This window comes from Pristis pectinata, chromosome 27, assembly GCF_009764475.1.
Source record: "Pristis pectinata isolate sPriPec2 chromosome 27, sPriPec2.1.pri, whole genome shotgun sequence".
In the NCBI taxonomy this organism is placed as follows: Eukaryota; Metazoa; Chordata; class Chondrichthyes; order Rhinopristiformes; family Pristidae; genus Pristis; species Pristis pectinata.
Window position 1 is genome coordinate 3,687,816 of NC_067431.1, and position 18,003 is coordinate 3,705,818.

Below are 18,003 nucleotides of genomic sequence, written 5' to 3' on the forward strand. Positions count from 1 at the left end.
TGTGGCATGTAAACTGAAGCTGTTGTAGTTGCACCCTGGTTGATAGAAATTCTGATGGGAGTGGGAGTTGGGATCAGACAGTATATTCTCCTCTCTTCTTCTCTTAGGCAATCTCTCAGGGTGAAAGATCATTTCCTTCCACTTCAGTATTTGTGGGTTCTGGAATACCTGAAGAATCCCATGTGGAATCCCGAGACTCCACTGCAGCTGGGGCAGGGGATGATTAACAGGGTGGGGGCGGTAGGTGGGTACTACGGATTTTTAATTCCTTCCTTCCACTGTTGACACTTGGTCTCCATGTGCTCCTGATGAAGATTCTGAAGGTAATTAATACTTTACCTGGTACTTCTTCTCCATTTAATTACTAACAAGCAAAGATTCCCATGTGTCAATGTATATTTCCAAGGAGGATTTGAGAATATCTTTGAAGTGTTTTCTCTGCCAGTCTCTGGAAAATACTGTGAAGGATCTCAGAGAAGAATGCCAGTCTCAGGAGTATGTTGTTGCCATTAGAGCGGACTCATTTAGATCTTCAATGCTGGGAAGCTGTCCTGGGAGAGGTTGCTAACATCGGTTTGCTTGTCTTGTCAGTGGATTTGGATGATTTTGCAGAGATAGCTTGTATTCTATTCCTACAGTGCCTTGAGGTGCCTGGTTGGTAGTTCATGTCTTAGAGGGAACAGGGAGATGGATTCACTGTTGATTGGTTGACCATGAGCTTTGTGCTGAGCTTGAGATATTAATCTTTAAACATTCCTCTCCTCAAATGGTCAAAAGCCTGTGTGGTGCACCAGAGGCAGTTTACTCACAGATCTTGACCACATTCACAAAGCTATTGAACCTTCTGTGTCTTCATACCCGTATCCTTGGCATTACGTTAACATCACTCACTGACTGTACTTAGATATCTGGAAGATTTTCTTGTCCCCTTTGGAAGTGACCTTTCTCTTTCCAGCTCTACAGGGCACCAGAGTTACACCGGGAGATCAGGGGACCTGTTCTTAGTTATGGTCAGCCAAAGTTTCCTGTGAATTTGGAAGTCAATTTGCCACAGGTTTGCCTGCATTCCAGATTTAAGGCTGGCTAGCCAGGAAGTCTAGGTTTTGAAACTGTAGTAATGGGCTGATGACTGTTTCGTGGGAGCTAAACGTTTATGAGCAAGGTACTGTCTTTCCATTCCCATGGGTAGATCCCCCTTAGACTGACAATTCGCTACCACCATGGTCATTAGTAACTGTCAAGATTGGACCAGCCCAGGTCTGGACTACTTTCTGGCTGAATCAATGAACATCTATCCACAAGATGTAAATTTTACTCCATCTCACGTTCGTACTAACTCAGCTTTGTGTCTCTCCTAACTCATAAACTGTAGCCTTCTCCCAAGCATTCCCCAGTGAATAGAAACCAAGCTTGTCAAGCTTGGCTTCTGGGCTGGGAACCTGGTGGGTAAAATAGACACACCTTGTGCACTGTGCAGTTAATACTTCATCAATTAACAATTCTCTGATACCATACAAGAAAATAGCTGCCTCAATCAACATTGGGTATGACATTCCTCTGAATGCTTTCAGCAAATCCTTTTGATAAAATATCTTCTTTGCCTTGTCATTCTTTTCAAAGTGCTTTGAGATATTTTTCAATGCTAATTGCAGGAATGCAGGCTACTGTAAAGAAGCAAAAGAAAGAACTGTGTCAGATAATATTGCAAAAAGGAATTTGTCCTCTGAAGAATGCCTTCATTATATTGTTAAACTTCTGTAACTGAGCTCCACAGATGGTTATATCCCAACCTGAGAGCAAACTCTCCAAGTGAAGTGACATTGTTCCTTCTATTCTCCAATTCACATCAAAGGTTCAGTGATCATTGCTGCACTTTACGGTCTGTTTTGTATTATTTTGTCCTGGGTAAGTGTTCCATTTACCTGGAAATGCTTTTAGTCTCAACTGAGAGGAACTAGTGTAATTTTTTGGACTTTCTGCTCCTGTTGTGGAATCTCTTCAGGGAATTGGGTATGGAGGTCAACAGCTGCTTCTGCTGTTCCAGATCATTACATTTAAGTGCACAGTGAACCTGGTGCAAAGCCATTTGGAACTCTGACCTCCAACATCTGATGCTCCGATCTGTGTTCCTGCCAAGAATCTACCTTCAGAGGTGTACTCCCTGTGCAGCCATTTGATGCTTTAATCCATTACAATAAACTCTTCTGCCTTTATAAACATAGAGCCCTCACTACAAATTCCATCCCAGTCCTTCCATTTCGACGTCAATTTTAAAAGTTTTTGATGCAGATGTACACAAATCCCATTAGAGCAATCTAATCAATTTATTATAATTAAATCATTTTTGTCTGAAATAAATTGAGTGATTTGAGTGATTCAATGTAAATAGTGTAGTAAAGTGAGCAATTTGTTGCTCCAAAAATTTATAGCAACAGATCATTTGAATTAAGTGTCTTTGAGTTGGGAGTAGACTGATACTTATGTCAGTTAATGGCCTTTTATTTATCTGCCTTTTACCATTACTTTCTAGTTAAATATTTATTTTGGTTATTGGTGAAATATTACTGATCAGAAAAGAGTTGCAAAGGATCATACGCTCAGAATGAATAATTCTAACAAAATTGAACTGGGTAATTCTGTCAGTTCTGAGGCAGCTCTCTTTTCCTGAAGCCAAGCGATGGCCAATTGGGATTCCCATCAAGCAGACTCTGTCTGATTAACGTTGAGTTTCTTGTGTATTGCAGCATCTATACCCATCAGGGAGGTGAACTCCAAAATTCATCAAACTTATTCCCCACATGTTGTGAACAGAGTTTGAGGCGATAAATCCATCTCTGTGGAATCTGTTGCTGTAGCCATAATATCTATGTGCCTGGTCCTCTTATAATGCTAGTCAGTGGTGACCTCATCTCCCAGCCTTCCAAAATATTAATGGTGGAGGACAAAGGGCGATAGCCTTAATGTATTTTTTTTACTTCTTTAGTATTCAGTTTCTCTGATGTTCAATTCTTATAGTTTTATAGCTTATTGTCGAGTACTTTGGTGGTCTACTGCCAAGTGTTTTAATGTCAGGGGCTCAGTGGTATGATTGTTAATGGACTGACCACCATGACAAACCTGTAGAAACCATTTGTATGACCATCCTGTTCTATCTGGGAACTCTAAAGTACTTCATGTTTTCTGGATAACCTTATGTGCATGAAGTGTTGCCAGTATCTAGAGATCTGGCTTTGTTCCATCTTTCTGGGAATGAAGAGTGGCTAAAGTCACTGCTGTGTGGGAATCAAATGTGCACTCCAGGAGCTGATCACAGAGTGGTTACAGTACAGGAGGAGGCCATTCAGCCCATCAACTGTGCACTGACTCCATGTAGGAACAATCCAGCCCATCCCATTCTCCTGCCCTCTCCTCATTGCCCTGTAAATTCTTTGCTGTCAGAATCTTATGTACATCCTTGCTGAATGGTGCTGTCACAAACCAGCAACAAAAGAAACACACTGAGCATGATTCAGTGTTAAAAACTATTTTATTAATCACTACTTATGATAATACGTAAAATAAAAGTAAAAATGTTAGTATGTTAGAATTCAAGAATGTTAAACCTCGAACGTTAACCCCAAAACTAAACTCTTCGTGTGTGTGTGTGACAAAGTCCAAAACTTCCAGTTCCGGAATGGTTCTTAAAGTTCAGTTCCGCAAGCCATAAGGTGAAACATGAGCAAGGGCTTCTTCAACAACCACCGTTGTCTGAAGATAAGATGTAGATGTAGAAAAACTTAGAGAGAGTACATACGAAATCCAAATGTTCCACGATGGAACCCAAACGACACTTCAGTGTTTACTCGGTAGTGACTTCCTCACCCCGAAAAGCATCCGAACCGTGGTCGTTCACACACAAATACCTGTTTCCTTCTACAGGTCAGCAACAAAGTGAACTCCACCGGATTACTTCCAACTTCCATACATGGATTTCAGTGGCAAACACAGTTATTGTTTCTCATCCATCGATAGAGAAAACAAGCAGGCTGGTGTCTCTCTCCCTTCTCTCTCTCTCTTCTTCTTCTAACTTCTTCTTCAACGTCATTACGTCCTTTATCTTCTATTGACGTAAGCACGCCCCACACACACATACACACACACTCTCTATCTTAAAGGGACTTTCACTGAGTCCATAACACCTCCCACCTAAAAAAAAAATTTTCCCAAGAAAATTTTAACCGCGCATTCAGTTAGTAATGTTAATAATTATCACGCTACACAAGTACAGACTATCAGATTAGTACAGATACATGTTTCCCATTTAACATCGGGAAAGACAATCAGCAATCACATTATCTTTGCCTTTAATGTGAGTTATCATGAGATCAAACTCTTGCAAAATTAAACTCCAGTTTAACAGCCTTCTGTTCTTGTTTTTGACTCGGCTCAGAAACACCAATGGGTTATGATCTGTATACACAGTCAATGGTTTCTGAGCGGTGCAAACATATACACTGAAATGTTGCAAGGCTAAAACAAGCGACAGTAATTCTTTCTCTATGGTGGAATAATTCTTTTGATGCTCATTAAATTTCTTTGAAAAGTAAGCTACAGGATGGTCAATATCATCAAGGTCACCCTTCTGCAACAACACAGCTCCTGCAGCTTCATCACTGGCATCTACTGCTAATGAAAATGGCTTTTCAAAGTCAGGTGTTCTGAGCACAGGATGGTAGCATAAAATGGCTTTCAGCTTCTCAAATGCTTCTTGACAAGAATCTGTCCAAACAAACTTTACTCCCTTCTTCTGAAGATTAGTTAGGGGAAGAGCAATATCAGCAAAATTTTTACAAAATTTTCGATAATATCCAACCATTCCCAAAAATCTTCTAACAGTCCTCGTACCTGTGGGAATAGGGAACTCAGATATTGCTTGAACTTTTGCCTGAACAGGAGCTTGCTTGCCTTGACCTACAACATAACCAAGATACGTCACAGTGGCATGGCCAAATTCACTTTTAGCCAAGTTAACTGTAAGGTTAGCCTTGGAAAGTCTTTCAAACAACCTTTCTAACGCAGAGATGTGATCTTCCCATGTATCATTCCCAGTCACTAAGTCGTCAATGTAGGCATCTGTATGTTTTAACCCATGAATCACTGAATTAATCATTCTTTGAAATGTTGCCGGAGCATTTTTCATTCCAAATGGCAAAACATTGTATTCATACAATCCAGAAGGGGTTACAAAGGCTGAAATCTCCCTTCCTCTATCTGTTAATGGAACACACCAGTACCCTTTTAATAGGTCAATCTTTGTAAGAAATTTTGCCTTTCCCACTCTGTCTATGCAATCATCCACCCTAGGAATAGGGTAAGCATCTGACTTTGTTACAGCATTCACTTTCCTGTAATCTGTGCAAAATCTAATAGTTCCATCAGGTTTAGGTACAATAACACAGGGCGAACTCCAATTTGAAGTAGAATGTCTAATAATATCATTTTCCAACATGTATTTTATTTCCTGATCAACAAGTTTACTTTTTTCCACATTCATTCGATATGGGTGTTGTTTGATTGGTTTTGCATCCCCAACATCAACATCATGGGTAATTATCGATGTTCTGTTTGGAACATCTGGGAACAGATTTTTAAATTTTAAAATTAATTCTCTCATCTGTTGTTTTTGTGAAACTTGTAAATGGTCCAACTTCGTTTCAAGGTTCTCCAGGATATTTTGGTTTTTTAGTTTCGATGGAACAATATTTGGTCTAAATTGGCCTTCCTCAACATCAACATCAGGCATTCTAGAAACAACCTTTACACCATCCACCAAGGCCACAACTGAATCCCTCTCATAATAAGGTTTTAGCATGTTTACATGACAGAGTTGTGTTTTCTTGCGTCTATCTGGTGTTTTGATTATATATGTTAGATCAGTCACTCGAGATTCAATAACATAGGGTCCAGAAAAACGAGCTTGCAAGGGATTATTTTGGCTAGGGAAAAATACCAACACCTTTTGCCCCACTGCGAATGTCCTAGGCCGAGCACGTCTATCAAAATATGTCTTCATTCTTATCTGGCTTGTTTTCAGATTCTCTCTCGCTAGCTGGCAGACTCTCTCCAACCGAGTTTTAAATTTTTGGACATAGTCCAACAGACTCAAATGAACTTCCTCATTAACCCATTGCTCTCTTAACAACTCCAAAGGTCCTCTCACCCTATGTCCAAACACAAGCTCAAACGGACTAAATCCTATTGACTCCTGGATCGATTCTCTAACGGCAAACAAAAGTAAATGGATACCTTCGTCCCAATCCTTGGTGTTTTCAAAGCAATAAGTCTTCAGCATATTTTTGAGAGTAGAATGAAATCTCTCCAGAGCTCCTTGAGATTCTGGGCGATATGCAGATGATACAATCTGCTTTGCTCCCAGCTCATAGACTATTTGTTGAAAAATTTTTGACATAAAATTACTACCTTGATCAGATTGGATTTCTTTTGGCAAACCAAACAAGGTAAAAAATTTTACAAGAGCCTTTGACACCGTCTTGGCCTTAATATTTCTAAGGGGTATTGCCTCTGGAAATCTAGAAGTGGCACACATGATGGTTAACAAATACTGATTTCCAGTCTTAGACTTTGGTAATGGACCAACACAGTCCACAATCACCTTCGAAAAGGGTTCACCAAAAGCAGGAATTGGCTTCAAAGGAGCCACAGGGGGTTTTTGATTTGGTTTACCTACCATCTGACATGTGTGGCAGGTTCAACAAAACATCACCACATCTTTTCTCAAACCAGGCCAATAGAATTGTTTCAAGATCTTCCCTACAGTTTTATTCACACCAAAATGACCACCCAAAGGCATACTATGGGCCAGGTTTAAAATCTCATCCCTATAAACTTTTGGAACAACAACCTGATGAATAACTTCCCATTCCTCAGTAACAGGAACATGAGGAGGTCTCCATTTCCTCATTAACACTCCATTTTTGACATAGTATCCAGTTGGCACTTTTTCAATCTCCTCACATGAGAGAGCTTTTTCTTTCAATTCTGTCAACTCAGGGTCCTTTGTCTGTTCCACCATAAAATCCTTCCTTGACAAAGACAAATCTTTAAATTCAGGCTCACTATAAGTATGTTGATCCTCCAGTGAAGACAGAAAAGTCTCAGATAAGGCATCAAAATTTTCTTCCTGTTTAGGACTGTCACAAGGAACTACATCAGACTGCACCGGACTGTCTGTCTTGGCTAATTCTTTAGCTCTAGCTCGAGTCACCGCACATGATGGGTAAACATCTGGATCATCCTCAGACTCATCAATCCTTGGTTTGGTTGTTAACCGTACCACAGGATCACTTTCTCCATTTGCAAGGTCATTTCCCAATAACAAAGAAACTCCTTCCACTGGCAAACTAGGTCTTATCCCTATCTCGACTGGTCCTTCTACGAACTTTGACTTTAAAATCACCCTGTGAAAAGGGACAGACATGGTCTCACCTGTAACGCCTCGTACTAGATTTACTTCACCAGTGTCACTTTCTTCACCAAAATTTAAAACACTGTCCAGCAAGAGAGATTGACTAGCCCCAGTATCTCTAAGAATTTTCACTGGCACCTGGGGTGACTCATCATTCAGTGAAACAAAACCCTCTGATACATACGAACGGAATTCTTTTCTCACCTCCTCCAACTTTTCCGCTTTTCCCTCTTGCAAGGACTGATCTTTAACAGCATCTCCTGAACCTTTTTGATTTTTAATTGCCTGAAAGCAAGCATTGGGCCCAGCTTCCTTCTTTTTCTTCAAAAGGGCACAATTAGATATCACGTGGCCAGGTTTCCTACAGTAATAACAAGTACGCTCAACAGATTTCTCCAGCCCTGGCTTCTTTTCATCTTTTCCTTTTTGATTACCTCCCAATTTAATCTCTGGTTTACCTGGATTGTCTTTGTAACTCTTTTGAAAGGTTTTAGGTTGTCCCCATTTGGATTTATGGGTTAAAGCATAATCATCTGCCAACCTAGCAGTTTCTTGTAAAGTTTCCACTGCCTTTTCATTTAAATATGTTGTTAATTCAGCTGGAACACATCTTTTAAAGTCTTCCACTAGTATCAATTCTGTCAATTTATCATAATCCCCATCTACATTTTTAGCCAGGCACCATCGTTCAAAACATATTCTCTTTCCATTGGCAAATTCCATATAAGTCTGATCTGCAGATTTCCTCAAGTCTCTGAATTTTTGTCTATAAGCCTCAGGGACCAATTCATAGGCCTTCAAAATAGCTTGTTTTACCTTGGTATAATCAGCTGCATCCTCAACAGACAAAGCAGAATAAGCTTTTTGAGCTTTACCTTTAATCACACTCTGTACCATAAGAGCCCATCCTTTCCTTGGCCAGTTTGAACTCACAGCAACCTTTTCAAAATGTTGGAAATACTGATCAACCTGATCTTCTTCAAACGGAGGGACTAATCGAACCTCCCTGCTGGCTGAAAAACCATCATCAGAATCAGATTCCGAACTCCTACGCTTCATTTGTAACTCATGCTGCCTCTGTTTTTCCTTCTCCTCACTATCCAGCTCCATCCTCTTCAATTCCATCTGCTTCATTGCTAGATCAGCCTCTATCTTCATCTGAGTTAGCTTTTGTTCAGTCTCTAATTTCTTTTGTTCAGCCTCTAATTTCTTTTCCTCTTGTTCGGCCTCTAATTTCTTTTGTTCTCGTTCAGCCTCTATCTTTAACTGGGTTTGCTCTCGTTCAGCCTCTAATCTCTTTTGTTCTCGTTCAGCTTCTAATTTATTTTGCTCTCGTTCAGCCTCTATCTTTAACTGGGTTTGTTCTCGTTCAGCTTCTATCTTTGCCAGCTGCACCTGTGCCTCAGAAATTGCTATTTCACTGCCAGGAAACTGTTTTAACACTTCCTTCTCAAACACCTTCTTTTCCACATAATGGCCAGCTATCAATCTCTGAATATCTGCCTTTCTCATAGACTGCTTTACTTCTGTAAGGTTTAGCCTTGTAGCAATCTTTATCAAATCATCCTTTTTCGCCACCTCCAATCCCTTTTGGGTTGGTGACTCCAAAAATGCCTTAATATCCATTGCTGCTGGTTTCCACACACACAAGCCAATTAAAAAGAATTTATCAGACCTCCCTCAAAAATCTTTGGATTGAATCTCGAACAAATCTCGTCAATCTGGGGTACAATCCCAGACGACACTCGTTAACCTTGGGAACTATCCCGGACGAGCCCCCAATTTTGTCACAAACCAGCAACAAAAGAAACACACTGAGCATGATTCAGTGTTAAAAACTATTTTATTAATCACTACTTATGATAATACGTAAAATAAAAGTAAAAATGTTAGTATGTTAGAATTCAAGAATGTTAAACCTCGAACGTTAACCCCAAAACTAAACTCTTCGTGTGTGTGTGTGACAAAGTCCAAAACTTCCAGTTCCGGAATGGTTCTTAAAGTTCAGTTCCGCAAGCCATAAGGTGAAACATGAGCAAGGGCTTCTTCAACAACCACCGTTGTCTGAAGATAAGATGTAGATGTAGAAAAACTTAGAGAGAGTACATACGAAATCCAAATGTTCCACGATGGAACCCAAACGACACTTCAGTGTTTACTCGGTAGTGACTTCCTCACCCCGAAAAGCATCCGAACCGTGGTCGTTCACACACAAATACCTGTTTCCTTCTACAGGTCAGCAACAAAGTGAACTCCACCGGATTACTTCCAACTTCCATACATGGATTTCAGTGGCAAACACAGTTATTGTTTCTCATCCATCGATAGAGAAAACAAGCAGGCTGGTGTCTCTCTCCCTTCTCTCTCTCTCTTCTTCTTCTAACTTCTTCTTCAACGTCATTACGTCCTTTATCTTCTATTGACGTAAGCACGCCCCACACACACATACACACACACTCTCTATCTTAAAGGGACTTTCACTGAGTCCATAACAGTGCAATTGAACTTGCCTGCACTACTCCCCTTGGTAATGCATTCCAGACCTCAACCACCTGCTGAGTTAAAATAAAACCTTGTCGTTTTTGGCTCTTTTGCCAACTAACTTCATTCTACGTCCTTAGTTCTTGACCGTCTGCCAACATGAACAGGTCCTCTCCATCTACTCCGTCTATGCCTTTTATGAGTCATTATATTCCATGGCTCAATCTGATCCCCTCACAATCCCTTCTGTTCCCAGGAGAACAACACCAGGTTTTCCAATCTCTCCATATAATTATATTTCCCATTCCTGGAGTCATTTTGTCAAATCTTTCCTGTACCCTTTCCAAAGCCTTCACATCTTTCTTAAAGGCAACATTCAAAACAAGACCTCATACTCCAGATGTGGCTGAACCAACGTTTTCGAAAGATTCATCATGCCCTTGCTCTTGTGCTCTGTACCTGGTGCCTTGGTGAATTTCATTATCAGTATCTGCCTTTGCTGAGAATACTTTTAAACTTATTTTTACATTTGCTGTCAGTCTTTTTTCGTGGTCTCTCTCTGTTTCTTTTATTTCCTGATTTACTTCCCATCTGAACTTTCCGTAATTAACTTGGTTAACAACCCGTCATCTGTCAAAGGTCCTTTGTTTTCTGTTCCATTTTGCTCGGTATCATTTTGGTCATCTGGGGAGTTTTGGCTTTAATCTCCCTCTCTTTCTTCTTCAAGAGAATGCACCTGAATTCCAGCTGAACCACCTCCTCTTTAAAGGAGTGCAACTGTCCAATTACAGTTTTGATGCCAAGCTTTGATTCCATTTTGCCTGAGTCAGATATCTTCTCATCCCATTGAATATGGCCCCACTCCAATTGGCCATTTTTATCTTGGAATGCTCTGTGTCATTTTCCACAGTCATTCTAACCCCCATGATAATGTGGTCTCTATTTCCCAGATATTTACCTACCAACACTTCCCCACGTAACCAGGCCTGTTTTCCAGAAGCAAGCCCAGAAATGTCTCCTTCCTCATTGGGCCCGAGACCTGCTGATTCAGAATGTTCTCCTGAAATCGCATCCAAAATCCCTCCCCCTCTTTGTCCCTTATGTAATCGTTATCACACTCTATAATAGGACTGTGGTAGTTTATATTTGTAAACAGTCTACTGTTATCACAGTCTGTCCCACTCTATATTTGGATATTTAAAGTCACTCATTATCACTGCTCTTTGGCTTTTGCATATCTCCAAAATTTCCCTGCGAGTTTGTTCCTCTGCATGTTTCCCACCATTTGGAAGCCTTTAGACTAACCCTGATTGTGTAATCACACTCCAATTGTTTCTTAATTCCAAAAAGATAGATTCAGTCCTTAATCTTTCCAGGACATCCTCTCTCCAGTACTGGCATACTCCCTATAATCAGTGCCACCATTATTTAGAACCCACACCTGCCACTTTTTTTAGCCAGGTCTCTGTTATGGCCACATCGTCACAATTGTGTATGATTAATTCCACCTGCAGCTCATCAACCTGAATATGCTTCCTGCGTTTACATTATTTTCTACCTTGGACACTTTTGTGCTATCTCTTAGTCTGGTCCTGTCTAACAACGTCTTGTTTCTTGTTCTGGTGCCATTAGGGTCACAAGTGTTGTACAGCACAGAAACAGGCCCCGCGGCCCACCATGTCCACGCCAACTTTTTTGCCCATCTACACGAATCCTACTTACCTGCATTAGGACTGTATCCTTCTGTGCCTTGCCTATTTAAGTCTTTATCTAAATGCTCCTTAAACACAGTAATTACATCTGACTCCACCTCCTCTGGCAGCACATTCCAGACATCAACCACTCTCTGTGTAAGAGACATACCTCTCAGGTCCCCTTCGAAACTCCTTCCTCTCACCTTAAACAATTGCCCTCTTGTTTTTGATATCCCTACCATGGGAAAAAGACTTTAACTATCTGCCCTATCTACACCTCTCATAATCTTACATAATTCTATTGCTGAGCCTCTCCAATCTCACCCCATAACCAAAGTCCTCCATCCAGGTGACATCCTGGTGAACCTCCTCTACATCCTCTCCAGCACGATCACATCCTTCATCTCTCCAAATTCTTCTCGCACTTCTTTTCTTATTTCAACGCTCCTTCCCTGTGCCACCAAGTCACTTTAAACCTCCCCAACGTGACTTGTGAACTTCCACCTGGGAATGGACTGAATGTGTTGAGGTTCAACCAGTTTGATTGGAACAGGTCCCATCTCCCCGGAACTGGTTCCAGTACCCCAGGAATTTAAAAATCTTCCCCCCTGCACCTTCCTACCAGCCACATATTTAACCGTGAATTCTTCTTAGACCGATCCTTGCCAGCATGTGTTACTGGAAAAAAATCTACATTTGAATTTCTGCTTCTTAAGCTTTTTCCTTGTCACTTAAATCTGCCTGCAAGATCTCATCTTTTTGTGGACTTGTGCTCTTGGTGCCGATGTGTTGTTTGCTCTCACCCTCCATTATGTTCTACAGCCGTTCAGTGATATTCTTAACCCTAGCACCAGAGAAGCAACGTACCATTCTGGAATCACAACCGCAGCTGTAGAAATGTCTGTCTGTTCTTATAACTCCAGATTCCCCTTTAAATCTACCACCCAGGGCATTATGGTCTTGGTCCTGGTTTCACCTCCTGGGGGAATTCTCTCACCCATTAGCTTTTCATAAATAAATACTGCTCAGAGAATGAGACTTTCTGAGTATCTCTTGAACAACCTTCCTCTTTTTTTGTCTGTTTGGCAGTCACCTCATTTAACTACTACATCTGCAGAAAATGTAGGCGGTGAGGGAGTCATGAACACCAGACAGATTAAAAGGATAAGATTAATAGTGTAAGGGGTCCCCTGTGGCAGTGGGACTCAACCACTATTTTTCAGTTTTGGGGAGGGTGATGATTCAGTGACAAACCCAGTGAGAACAGGAGTCCAAAGCCACAGAGATTTGATTATACGTGGGTTAAAAAAAACAAAATACATTAATCACTGGGAATATTTAGGAGCAGAAACAGTACTCCTGTTTACATAGGTGAAATTCCCAAAAGGTAGGGTGACTTGCTGGTGCCAGAGTAAAGGGAATCACTAAATACTTCAGGAGATTGAATTTGAAGGCAGAATACAAGGTTAATGGAAGGACTCTTAGCAGTGTGGAGGAATAGAGGGACCTTGGGGCCCACGTTCATAAATCCCTCAAGGTTGCCACGCAGGTCGATAGGGTTGTTAAAGAAGGCATATGGTGTGTTGGCCTTCATTAGTCGAGGTACTGAGTTCAAGAGCCGCGAGGTAATGTTGCAGCTCTATAGAACTCTGGTTAGACCACACTTGGAGTATTGTGTTCAGTTCTGGTCACCTCATTATAGGAAGGATGTGGAAGCTTTAGAGATGGTACAGAGGAGATTTACCAGCATGCTGCCTGGATTGGAGAGCAATGTCTTATGAACATAGGTTGAGTGAGCTAGGGCTTTTCTCTTTGGAGAGAAGGAAGGTGAGAGGTGACTTGATGGAGGTGCACAAGATGATAAGAGGCATAGATCGAGTGGATAGTCAGAGACTTTTTCCCAGGGTGGAAATGGCTAACATGAGGGTGGCATAATTTTAAGGTGATTGAAGGAAGATATAAGGGGGATGTCAGGGGTAAGTTTTTTTACGCAGAGAGTGGTGGATGTGTGGAACGCACTGCCTGCAGAGGTTGTGGGGGCAGATACATTAGGGACATTCAAGAGACTCTTAGATATACACATGAATGACAGAGAAATTGAGGACTATGTGGGAGGGAAGGGTTAGATAGATCCTAGAGCAGGATAAAATGTCAGCACAACATTGTGGGCCATAGGGCCTGTACTGTGCTGTAATGTTCTATGTTATCTACTGTATGTTATCTATGTTAAATGCGTGCAGGGCACTCTGCCTTGGGAACTGGAAGAGCCACAGCCTATGATCCATATTCTACCTAATGACACAGGTAGAAAAAAATGTTGAGGTCCCCTGGGCAACGTTTCAAGGTAAGTGAAAAAGTTTTTAAATCAGAACATCAGGAGCAGTAATCTTAAACTTGCTCCCTGTGCTATGTGCTCATGACTATACACTGTTCCATGTGTGGCTGTTAGAGGTGTTCTCCAGATGATTAGTCTCGATCTGGGGAAGAGAGATCAACGTACAAAGAATGAGTTGCTGCTGAACTGAGAGTTTATGTTGGGGACGGTGTTGTGAGAAAGGTTCTTTTGGTATCTTAAAGATAAAGGTCTGGACACACAGTCTTTGTAATTTAAAAATGGTTTATTAACAAAGACAAACGCGGGGACAGAATGAATGGGAACAGATACACACTCACACACTCTCAAGCAGGAGATCATGAATGTGGAGGGAAATAACGACAGAGGGTGAGGTGCACACACACACACACACACACACACACACACACACACACACACACACACAATAACTGGGTACAAATGATCAAGGATTAAACAGTACAATATTTGGACACCCTGATTCTGGACAAATATTGGCTCTTTGGTCTCGGGAGTCCTTAACTAACTACCCTGAAGTAGTGCACAGCTTACCTCAACATCCTCGGAGACAGAAAGAGAGAGAAAACCAAACATGCAGCACTTTTATGCTGCTGGGGGGCTGGGTGGCCCAGCAAGGACAAAGGTGTTTTAAAAGGGCCAATAGTAGGTGTGCCCAGGAACAAAGGTGCTCGCACAGACCAGTCCGAGTGGTCCAGCAAGCCAAAGATGTTTACCTAATGGGGTGGAGCCAAACCTTGATTAACAGTGGTGTAGCTTCTGACCTAATAGGCAATGCTATCATCCGACCATGGGGGTCAGTAGTGTTGTCACTGTCACCTGAACCCTGGCCTTTCATACTGCAGAGCGTTAAAATGAATGTGCCAGAGGAATGGGAACCAGGAAGGAATAAAGAAAGAGAAATTACATCAGATCACAGCAGATACCAATAATTGCAGGGATCCAATTGAGGAAACCAGCAAAAGTGACAGAATATATATATATGCCTTAATGTCTTTAACGTAACTAACAAGGTTGGCATACCTAAGCACAAGGTGCCACAGGAATTGTAAGGCCATTGCATTAATAGAAAGCCATACAAACAAGGCCGAGAATGGGTTCTTCTTTTGGCTCATTACCAGGAAGGCGAGAGAAGAAAAAAATTAGGGGGGGTTATAGTATTGATTTACAGTTCTAAATAGGAGAGAGGACCATGAACTGAGACACAGGGGACTGCAGATGCTGGAACCTGGGGCAACACTAAAGGCACTGGAAGAACTCGTGAGTCCAGATGAATGGTCTCAACCTGAAAGGTCAACTCTCCGTTTCCCTCCATAGATGCTGCCTGACCCGTTCAGTTCCTCCAGCACCTCTTGTGTAGGATCATAAACTGGGCAGTTCCAGGAATGGATCAGTTTGCTTGGGCTGAGTAACAAGAGCAAAGTCCAAATAGTGAGGAGGAAGTAGATGGCTATTAGTTAGTAAATTTTAAATGTCTATAATTAACTTAAAAGTAGTGCTGGCAGACTTTGGTTTCCTGGGATTCACTGAGGAAACATAGTGCTAATGTAGGAAAGGAGAGGAAATTCTAAACTATGTACAGGAGAATTTCCTGCAGCCCCTTCAGGGAAAGGAGCAGTGTTGGATCTAGTCCAGGGAACAAAGAAGATCAATTCAGAGCAGTGAAGTTAGAAATGCCCCAAAAATTAAAAAAAAACAAAAAGGAAAGTTCTCCATTAGAGGAGGTAGATCTAGCTTCAGTAACCATATCATTACACAGAATGAAGGAATATGGCAAGAGAGTAGGAAGTGTCAGCAATAAAAATGCGCATCGTTGGAGAAGCTAATTTAAGTGATCAATGCGGGACAGATGATTTGGAAAAGATGATTACAACTCATAGCAAGAGAGGGTGCAAGTATCACTGAGATATTTTCCTTTGAAGGGAAGCAGTAGAATATCCAAGGTGATCGGGAGTTCATGAAAAAAGGAATGCAAGTTGAAATAAAAACAGAAAAGGTGGTAAATGTTGAGGCTAGATTTAATTAATATCCAGGAAGAATATGAAAAACACAGAATAGAATTAAGAAAGTTAATATGGGAGGTTAAAATAGAAAGTATGAGTAAACGTTAGCAGGTGATGTGAAAATGCTTTGTAAATGCATATATATTTGGGAAACTGGGACTGATAGAAATTAGTTTTCAGCCAATTAGTGCATTTAGAGCTGTAAAAGTTGAGCGAGGAGCACAGGATGTATGAAGTGCCTGGTTGGATGTCACGTTAGTGAAGGCATATTGATGCGATATTTGTCTGGATGTAAAGAGAATCAACAGATCATGAGGGCAATCTTGTGCAACCCTGAGTTGATGCCAGTACGAGCACTCTGGTCTCAGTGTTCCAGTTAATGGCTCCTCTTAACCTTGCACAGATGAACATGTGTTCAGCAGCAGGAACTGCAGTGTTGTTAAGTTGATTATCAGCTGCCTGCAGTCTTGATGGTCATTAATTTCCTCTGGCTGTTGCTACAACTTTACAGCTGCTTGGTGCTGTGTAAAGTTGTTTCAAGTTGCAGGTGTTTATGTGAAGGAATTTTGTTGACTTCAAGACCTCTGCATAAACCAGTTGCTCCCAGATATTGGTGGATTTGTAGACATTGCCCTTGGAGTTACCCATGTCTGGGAGAATCAGCAGAAGACGTACGCAGCAAGCACTGGATGAAGGGCGGTCAGCAGGAGGCTAATGTCATCCGAGATGTTCATTGGGCGATCATCCTATGGCGACCTGAGTAAGGAAGAATGGCTGAGAAATTCCAGTGCAATGAGGCACCCACAATCATTTCATTTGCTGGAATCCCTCCCCTCCTTACAACCTCAGTTGTCCCTGAAGCCCAAGGTGGGCAGCAGCGAACAGCAAAGCCTTTCTGCCATAGCTCACCTCAGTGGGATGGCAGTATCTAAAAACTAATTCCCCTTCCTGCAACAGCCAAAAGCCACCACAAAATAACTATTCCAAACCAGATTATACACGTAATGCCACACCACTGGGTGCAAACCAGAACCTTTCCATTGCTCATTCCCTGGTGCTTGTCTTCCTTGATGCATTGCCTCCTCTGAAGCTTCCGTTCAGTGCCAACCTATAAGTTGGAGCATGACGAGAGGGCACTTGCTGATTTGGAAAGCAGGAGCCTACAGATGGCTTCAGAGTGTGGCCAGGAGCTGGTCTGGACCTGGAAGGACAGAATCTATTTGTACCATTACACCATAAGCAGCAGCCTTCTGGGATATTTGGTCGAGAGGCAACAATAAGACAATAGTGGAGAGGCAATGCCGGGATGGGGTACTGTTTGACAGATGACTGCAGAAAGACACAGCACACTTTCTGGTTTGGCACCTTGGAAATCTGAGTGATCTCCTACAGAGCACATTTCTGGAAAGCAATGAGACTCCGTGAGCAAATATCCATGACGTCTGCAGGTCTGAGCTTGCTCACCAGCAGGATTAGCTTATCGAAGAGAAACAAAGGACTGCAGATGCTGGAATCTAGATGAAAAACACGATGATGCTGGAGGAACTCAGCAGGCCAGGCAGCATCCGTGGAGAAAAGCAGGCGGTCAATGTTTCGGGTCCGGACCCTTCTTCAGGACTGAAGGTAGGGAAAGGGGAAGCCCAATATATAGGAGGGAAAAGCAGAGCAGTGATAGGTGGACTAAAGAGGGGAGGTGGGGTGGGCACAGGGTGGTGATAGGTAGATGCAAGTAAGAGATAGTGATAGGCAGGTGAGGGGGAGGAGGGGAGAGCAGATCCACCGGGGGAGGGGGCAAAAGTAAGAAGAGAGAGGGAAAAAAGAGGCTGGGAAAAGGAAGAAGAGAAGAAGGATGGTGGTGGTGGGGAAGAGAGGTGGGGAGAAATCAATATTTATCGACAGGACTCACAGAGTCTGCTCTAGGATGAGGATAGCTACTGACTGTGGTGCAATGGAAGCTGCCCCACTGGCGAACAGCTCTACACAATGGGT